General features: G+C 38.8%; 1 non-coding gene across 1 annotated transcript; it reads left to right on the top strand.

Moving 5' to 3' along the window:
- Window positions 1–5,423: 5,423 nt before the first annotated feature.
- Window positions 5,424–5,530, top strand: LOC123637570. The gene has a single exon (XR_006734938.1). It is a non-coding gene; the product is annotated as a U6 spliceosomal RNA (small nuclear RNA).
- The last annotated feature ends 3,871 nt before the right edge of the window (window positions 5,531–9,401 follow it).

The following is a 9,401-nucleotide window of genomic DNA, read 5'->3' as shown; positions in this document are numbered from 1 at the left end:
AAGTCTTCCTTAAAATGACAAATGGAAAGTACCAGACATCAATAGTATACTTAACAGCAAAATATTGAAAGCATTCCCATAAAATTTAAGACCAATACATAAATGTCCACTATTGCTGCTATTATTCAACATTATGTTGAGACTACTAAGACAAGAAGACAAAGACAAAGTATGAGTTTTAAAAGGGAAGCAACCAGAATATCATTATTTGCAGCTGTTGTTACTGTATTGTGTACCTAGAAAACAGAGTTAACTAAAAAATTATTATAACTAACAAGAGAATTAAGTGGCTACATACAAGATCAATATATAAAAAATAGTTCTATATATCAGTAATAAGTGGTTAAAAACATGATCAAAAGATTTCATAATTACTTAATATAAGCAACATTTGTTTATCTTCATGTTTACCAATTTCTTCACGATCCCTTCTTGAATCTCTGACTTTCCTTCTAGGATCATTTTCCTTCTTCCTGAAGAACATTCTTTAGCAGTTCTTTAGTACAGGTTCATTGGTGCTGAACTAACTCAATTTCTGTTTATCTAGATATGTCCTTAATTCACCTTATTCTTCAAAGATGGTTTTGCTGAATGTATGGTACTAGCATGACAGTTATTTTCTCTTAGTCCTTAGATTGTATTTTCTGTTATCTATTCTGTTGAAAAATCTTTCAGTAGTTGTTTCTTTGTAGGTGATTTCTCTTTTTTTTCTGATTGCCTTTTTTAAAAAAAAACTTTTTACTATGGGCAAATTCAAATTACCTCAAAGTAGAGGGAAGAGTATAATGAACTTCTACATTTCAAACACTCAGCTTCAAGTTAACAGTATTTTGCCAGTAGTGTTTCTCTATCCTGCCTCCCCTCCCCACGGGCATTTTTTGTTTTGCTGGAGCATTTAAAGAAAATTCCAGATATGTACACGGATCAGATCGTATCTCGGATAGATAAGGATCCTTTTTCTAACTTTTATGTTAATTTCTTATTTAATCTAATTTCTCATGCATGTTCAAATTCCTCTGATTGTTGTAAAAAGGCCTTTTTATTTTTGGTTTGTCTGACTCGGCATCCAAAGTCCACGTTGTGCATTTGGTCTTTTTTTTTTTTTTTCAAGACACAGAGTTTCACTCTCAGCTCACTCCAAGCTGGAGTACAGTGGTGCCACCATAGCCCACTGTAAGCCTCGAACTCCTGGACTCACGTGATCTTCCCACCTCAGCCTCCTGAGTAACTAGGACTACAGGTATGCACCGCCACACTGGGCTAATTTTTAAATTGTCTGTGGAGATGGGTTCTCTCTATGTTGCCCAGGTTGGTCTCCTGGCCTCAGGTGATCCTCCAGCCTTGGCCTCCCAAAGTACTGGGATTGCAGGCATGAGCCACTGCGCCCAGCCTGTCCTTTTAAATAGTCTCTTCTTTCTTGCTTATTTTTGTGATTCCATCTCTTATGTCCTTAAACATTTCAGACATAGGAGTTTTATGACATAGCTGATAATTCCACTCTTGGAAATCTACATCTGTTGTGTAGTGTCTCTGCTGACTCTTACTCATCATGATTTGGTTCTCTTTGACTGAGAGCATGTATTTAGGTGAACAAGGATACTTTCTAGGAAGAACCTACTTTTGCTCCCATCCACAGGGGAAACCGTGGATATTAAGGGCCTGGAACCATCTTTGTTCCTTTTCAGTGTCCTTTTAACATGACTCTAGTAGTTGTTGACATTTTCCTTACTTTATGGCTCAGTGAGATTTTCCAGGTTCTTCTTGTACATTTCCTGCCTAGAAGTGGCATCAACCATTTCTCTAGGAAGCCCTAGTTCCTTTTAGTGAAAAATGGTATTTAGAGAGCAAAATTGGTCACTGAGGGTGCTTATTCCTACTGGGTTGTCATTTCTTCAGAGGACAGAGCTGGAAAATACACATTATTAAAAAATTAGGGCCTGGTGTGGTGGCTCACGCCTGTAATCCTAGCACTCTGGGAGGCCAAGACAGGAGAATTGCTTGAGTTCAGGAGTTCAGGACCAGCCTGAGCAAGAGCAAGACCCCTTCTCTAGTAAAAATAGAAAAATTAGCTGGACATCATGGCCTGTAGTCCCAGCTACGCAGGAGGCTAAGGCAGGAGGATCGCTTGAGCCCAGGAGTTTGAGGTTGCTGTGAGCTACGATGATGCCACTGCACTCTGGCCCTGGGCACCAGAGTGATACTCTGTCTCAAAAAAAAAAAAAAAAAAAAAGAAGAAGAAGAAGCATGAGTCCATATTGATATTTCCAATTCAGTTTTAAGATTACAAAGCTTTTTTTTTTAGACAAGGTCTCACTCTGTTGCCCAACCTGGAGTAGGATCACACATTATAGCTCACTGCAATTTCAAATTCCTGGGCTCAAGCAATCCTCCTGGCTCAGTTTCCTGAGTAGCTGGGACTACAGGCACGTGCCACCATGCCTGGCTAATTTTTTTTTTTGGTAGAGACAGGATCTTGCTATTGCCCAGGCTGATCCTTCCTCCCGCCTCTCAAAGTACTAGGATTACAGTTCTGAGCCACCACGCTGAGACAAGATTACAAAGTCTTTAACTGAACTTCTTTTATTTTTAATCTCTAGCTGCTTTTACAACTCTCTCTTTGTTTTTAAAATTCTTCAGTTTCCTTACAAGAATCTATGGGTGGATTCCTTTTTATTTATCATGTTTGATATTATACTGTATATTCTGTATACATGGATTCATATATTTCATCAGTTGTGGAATACTATTCCTCAATCTCTTCATATATTATTGCTTTTCCTACATTCTTTCCATAATACCCTTTTGAGATTTCAATGAGACAAATGATAGCCCTTTTCATTCTATATACCATAGCTTTTAAATCCTCTTTCATATTTTCTATCTCCTAATCTCTCTTTGCTGCATTTTAAGTAATTTATTCTGCTCTTTCTCCACTATTTCTCTTTTCAGCTGTGTCTAATCCAAATAAAATGCTTTTTTTCATGGTGTTATTGTTTATTGATGAAAAACTGGAAGAAAATTAAATTCCATCATTAGGTGAATGCTTAAGTAAATTATTATCTGTACATAAAATGAAAATATTATGATATAACTTACATGGCATTTTACAAAGTTTTTAAAATACTGTCAAAATTATCTTAAATAATTTTAAGTGTAAAAGTCAAGATATCAATTACATATGTTTTAATCTCAATTATATATAAAGTATGCACAGAAATAAAACTATGATGCACTGAAAATAGAATAGATAAGAAAAGTAAGACTGTGGTTCATGTGACATGATAGAGCAGTGAAGAATAAATACAATATAGTCACACACATCGACATAAATGAATCTTATGACTATGCAAAAGCAAACAGCAGGAAAAATATATGCAGCATGACTTATACGAAAGTCAAAATTAAACAAAACAATATATTGTTTAGGAATGGGTACCAGCTTGAACCATATGAAATTGCCTACTATTATGTGGTAGAACTATGAAGAAAAGTAACGATGTGAAAACACAAAATTCAAAATACGTTAATGTCATTGGGGATGAAGGGGGCTGAAATAGGTGGGGTGGCAGGAATTTCAAAAGTTCTAGTTTACTAACTAGGTGAATCCACTCATGTTTGCTTTGTTTTTGTTTAAGACCATATGTTTAAAGGGTGGAAGAAAATATATTACTGATATTTATTGATGCATTTGGGCATTTTGATTAAGAATGATTTTTCTCCTCTTCTATATTTTTATGTCATAAAAATTTTGTACAGTGAGTATGTACTATTTTTATAGTCAGAAAAAATCTACCTAAGTTGGAAAGTTGGCAGCAAAAAGATTAATGTTTTCAGAGATGAGCCTTGTATTGGAACGTTGAAACAACAAGGAAACTTAGGTGAAATGTTTTAATAGTCTTCATGTATAAGACAGCAACAACATGCATTTTGTTTTTGCAAGATGGCAGTAATATCTACTTCACAAGGTTATTGCAAGGATCTCAAAGTAATTACACTTTGAGAATCTTACATAGTATTCTACAAGTATTAATTGTTACTATGAGAAATAGGAAAGACTAAGAATAAAATTGTTCAGAAAAGATTTATAAAGCATTCTCTAAAGGCAAGGCTGGGGAGATTTTGAAAATGTTAACAAGATATAGTATAATATCTTTCTATAGAAATTTAAAAATAATTTATTATGGACAATTTCAAATATACCCTAAAAGTATGGAGCACAGTTTAATGAATTCCCATACCTATTACTTAGACTCACCAAGTATCCAAATTTTGTCAAGCTGGCTTCATCTATTCCTCATGTGTGCATGTGTATGTGTGTGTGTGTGTGTGTGTGTATGAGTGTGTGTGTGTGTGTGTATTGTATTTGCTGTTGCTAAAGTATTTTGAAACAAATTCTAGATATTTTACATTCTAAAATATGTGAACAGCCAGGCACCATGGCTCACAACTGTAATCTTAGCACTTTGGTAGACTGAGGCAGGAGGCTGAGGCGGGAGGATCACTTGAGCCCAGGAGTTCGAGGTTGCAGTGAGCTATGATGCTGCTGCTGTACTTTAGCCTAGGTGACAGAGCAAGACTCTGTCTCCAAAACAAACAAACAAACAAAAAATGAACATTTTATTATGTAGATATAATGCCATAATCACATTTAACAACATTAACAATTCCTTTATATTCTTTAATACTAGGCCATATTCAAATTTCCTCAATTGTCTCAAAGATATCTTTTTATAATTGGTCTGTTTCCCTTAGACCTAGATATTACATTGAGTAATTATGTCTCTTAAATTTCTCTTAATCTAGAGCAATCTGTCCCTTTTTTTGCTTGTGACAGTGACATGTTAAAGAAACTGGATCAGTTGTCCTGTGGAATGTCCCAATTTCTGGTTATGTCTCCTATCTTCCTCATGTTTTTCTCTTCCCTGTGTTGCTGTAAACCAGAACTCAAGGCTTGATTAGACAAGCATTCTTGTTTGGCAACCCCACTGTGTACACTGGGCTGTGTAGTTTATATGGAGTCCCATCGAGACACATATAGTGTCCAATTATTCCATGTCCTCTAAGTTTTCTTACTTTAACAATTCCATTTTTCTTTGATAGAAGCTCTATTTTTCTCCAATTTTATTTTGTCCTTTTAGATAGTCTCTTCTCACTTTTGTGATTCCATCTCTTATTTCCGTAGACATTTCAGACATAGGAGTTTATAGTATGTAGCTGATAATCCCACTCCTGGGAATCTACCTCTGTTGCTCAGTGTCTCTGCTGCCCCTCACCCACCGTAGTTTGTTTGGTTCTCTTTGGCTGAGGGCATGTGTTTAGGTGAATCGGGATACCTTCCAGAGAGAACCTGCCTTTCCTCCCAGGGGAAACCATAGACACTAAGGGATTGGAATCATCTTTGTTCCCTTCTAGAGTTCCCACCTGTGCTCTCTTTGGCAGCATGTGTACTAAAATTGAAACGATGCAGAAAAGATTAGCCTGGCCCCTGCACAAGGATGATACGCAAATTCGGGAAGCATTCCATATTAACTAAAATTTTTAAAAAATAGAGCTCCCACCTTGACACAGGAGACCCACCTGGTGTGTGAGTCTCACAGATTGATTGAAGGACTCTTGTTGACATTTGCTTCAGGGCAACCCTGAGTAGTAAGTTCCTGTCATTTACCATTCTATTTTCAGCTCAATGTTTTTTGCTTATTTGTATTTGTTTTTCTTTTCTCTTTCAAGATTTTTCTTGTTTCCAGTGAGCCCAGCAAGAAGGCCATGCCTTATGTAGGCTCTAGTTAATTTGTAGTAGGAGGGCCCTTTGTGTACAAGGTACAAGAGTATGTTGTAGGCCGTGTTCTTGGAAATAGGAGCCTGCAGCAAAATTTGTAGAATTAAAATGCAGAAACCACTTGAATGTTCATCACTAGGGTGAGAGTTTAATGAATTACGGAGCATCAGTACAATGGAACACTATGGAATAGTTTAAGTCAAGAAGAGATGAATCTATGTGTGATGACGCGGAAAAGCTCTAATACATGTTGTTAAATGAAAAAGCAAGCAGGACTCTATGTGGCATGATCTAACTTAAGTATTAGACAAAGTCCAAGTTGACATATATGAAAATAAATAAATAGAAAAAAGCTTTGAGGAGTGCACAGCAATCTGTTAATGATAGCTATCTTTGGAGCAGGAAGACACTGAAGTGTGTGCTGGGGGGCTAAGGCTGAGTTTTACTCTTTACTTACATATAATGGTATGGTTTGATTTCTTCTTTCTTTTAGTATCACAAGAATACACTTACATATTACTTGTGTAAATTTCCTTTTAAAAAGGAAGTTGTCTACAATATCAATTGCTTCAGAGAGGCCAAGAAAGGACTGCAAGAATCCACTGCATTTGGCAACTTGTAGGATACTGATGCCTTCAGGAAGAGCTGCTGGTGAGGTGGACACCAGACTGCAGGGGTCAGGAGAGAGCCGGAGGGGGTGTGAAGGCGGAAAGGTCACCTGTGAAAGGAGGGAGAAGGGTGGGAAGACACCGGATAGGAGCATAAATCAGGGTAAATAAGGGTTCCAGTACGAGGGAGACTGGGGGTGGCACAGATGGCAGCTGGGGCCAGGTTTGAGGGACAAGCTGTGGTTCTAGACAGGGAAACAAGACACCAGAAGTGGGAAGTCTAAGGATCAGGAACAGGTTGGGAAGCATAGATGAGTTAGGATGATTTATTTTAGGAAGAAGGCTGTGAATATTATTTAAAGACATTAGTGGCTTATTTCTCTGAGTGTGTTTGCTTGTGTGTGATGTCTGGGGTAGGGCCTGGGGTGTTGGTGCCAGATTAAAGGAGTCTTGCAGAACAGGATCATTGAAGTTGGGTAGTGGACCCTTGTTTGGGGCAGGTGCAGGAGAAAGTTGAGGGCCAGGGTAAGAGTGCTGTGACAGGTGGCCAAAGGGATGCCCCAGGAGTCCAGTTGGATAAGGAAGAGAGTGAGGAAGGAAAGTACCCAGTACGTTATCTGGCACATGGTAGGTGCTTAATACATGCTTGTTGACTATTGTTAAGGCAAGTGTTATGAGACTAAGAGTGTAAAAGTTGGAGAGTTAAGAGGGTGGTGTCAGAAAGCAGAATATTGAGAGGTTAAGGTTTCAACAGTGGGATGATTTTGGTTCAGCCATGGGTTGATGGAGTAGGGCGGAGGATAGAAGAGTGAGGATTTTAGAGTGCTGGAGATTTTAAGAATTAGGGTACCCAACTCCAGATAGTCTCAGCCTTTCTAGTCTTTGGTTTCTGGCCTCCCTACTCATTGGTCTTTGATTACACATACTCTTCTGCCTGTGCCTTCACTAGCCCTTTTGTTAACTTTCTGGATGAGCCGAAGCCTGCCTGAGCTCCTGGGTGTGCCTTGGACAATTACAGCACCCTGGTGGAGCTCCCCCATCCGCGTCAGGATTTGTTTTCATGTGACTCATAGATGTTCAGCCTACGCAGGGGTTTGTCCTCAAGGCCTTGTCCAGCCTGTGATGACATATCTATTTACCTATTCAGAGAGAAAGGGACCATTACAATTAGAAGGATTAGTATTTTACAGTTGTTCAGAGTCTGCCAACTTTTTGAAACTTTTCCATAATCACCATTTTATCTCTTCACAGTATCCCAGGGATTTAAAATGACATAGGACGTATGAGCAGATGGAGTCTGGGGGTAGGGGCAGGGGATGGCGCATGATTATGGAGACCAGGGTCTGTGCCTTAGATTTGCTGAACCAGACACTTGAATTTTGGGGAGTCCCCAAAGTAAGCAGTCTCACCAGGACCAATTCACATTAGCCAGCTTAATAAGAGAGTAATGTGCAGACCAGATCTAATTTTTTTTTTGTAGTAAAGAGTATATTGTTCAAAAGGTGCCTCCTATATCCACAATTCTTACTCAAGAGATCTCCTCCAGGTTCATGGCTTTAAAAACCCCTGCCCCTTTGACTCCTGGTGTATCTCCAGCCCCAGTCTCTCTCTTATTTATTTGTCTCACTGCCTAGTCTGCTTCTCCTTTAGGTTGACTAATAGGCATCTCTTCACTGCCCCAGCTCCTGCCAAGATGGGAGTTTGCTTTGGCTGTTGGCTCCCTCCCCACGTTAACCACAGGAGGCACTATAGAGGGAAACATGAAATCCAGGAGATAACAACAGAGAAGAAACTACTGAGGGGGCTGATGGGCCTTTAGAACAGGAGTGTGTGTTTGGGCGTGTGTGCATGTGTGGGAGGTGCGGGGTGGTTGCAGCCTGGGGCACAAGTGACTATAATCTTAAGGGTAAAGGAAGAGAAAAGTGATTGCCTTTCTACTCTTGCCACCGTGCATCTTTGCATTGGGCAGCCATTGCTTGCAGAATTGTAGATGCAGCGGCTCAGGCTACTGTCAGGATGGCCATGGGGATGAACTCAGGGCAGTGTAAGAGCTCTGCTGGGGTGAGGAGTTGAATTGGAGAACAACTGTTTTTGAGCAAGCCCTCACTCCTCCACTCTTTCCCCTTGAAATCTCCAGGCTGGCCCATCCCATCAGTGGAGACAGCTTCCTTCTAGCCACAGGGTGGGAAGTGAAACCAAGACTCCTAAAGAGTTTTTGGACCAGATGAAAACAAACAGGAGGGGGAGGCTGGGATGCTCCACCCAAGATCTGAGTCCTCGTCCTCTTCTTGAACTTAAAGTCTGGTAGACACTAAGGGGTGGCCTTCTGCCCTTCCCCAAAGGGGACTACAGGGCACTAATGAAACACTCAAAGGGTAAAACAAAACCAAAGAAAAATAAAATGCATCACATATAACACCAGAAGCAGCATGACAGAAGCCGGAAAGTTAGTACACATGGACCAAGAATAGCAAATTAGCTCTATAAATATACAAGAGATATGAGCAATAGGATATTAACAGTGTAAAACAAGAACAAGAAAAAATTTAAAAGAACCAAATGAAAATACTAATTATGAAAAATGTAATAGTTGAAATACTGAACACAATAAATGAGATAAGTAGCAGATGAAAAATAAGACTATCATATTGAGAAACACGGCAAGGATATAATGAATAATTGAGAGATGAAAAACAAAAGTTAAGAAATAAAGAGAATAGAAACAGAATGCTCACATCCATAGAATGGGAATTCAGAAGGAAAAAGATAAAAATGAATAGAAGACTATATTTGGAGAAACAACAGGTATACATTTTTCAGATTTAAAAAGGATGAATGACTTCAAATTGAAAGGGCCCATAGGGTGAAAAATAAAAGAGAGAAGGAAAACCCACACGTGATACAGGATGATGAAATTTAAAAATACCAAAGAAAAAATTCTAAAAGAATTAGATTGACATCAGACCTCTCAATAGCAACACTCAATGTAAGAAGATAATGAAGTAATATTTCTTAAG

The sequence above is a fragment of the Lemur catta genome, chromosome 4, assembly GCF_020740605.2.
Source record: "Lemur catta isolate mLemCat1 chromosome 4, mLemCat1.pri, whole genome shotgun sequence".
Lineage (NCBI taxonomy): Eukaryota > Metazoa > Chordata > Mammalia > Primates > Lemuridae > Lemur > Lemur catta.
Note: the sequence above shows the minus strand (reverse complement) of the source record. Positions and strands in the feature narration are given on the sequence as shown.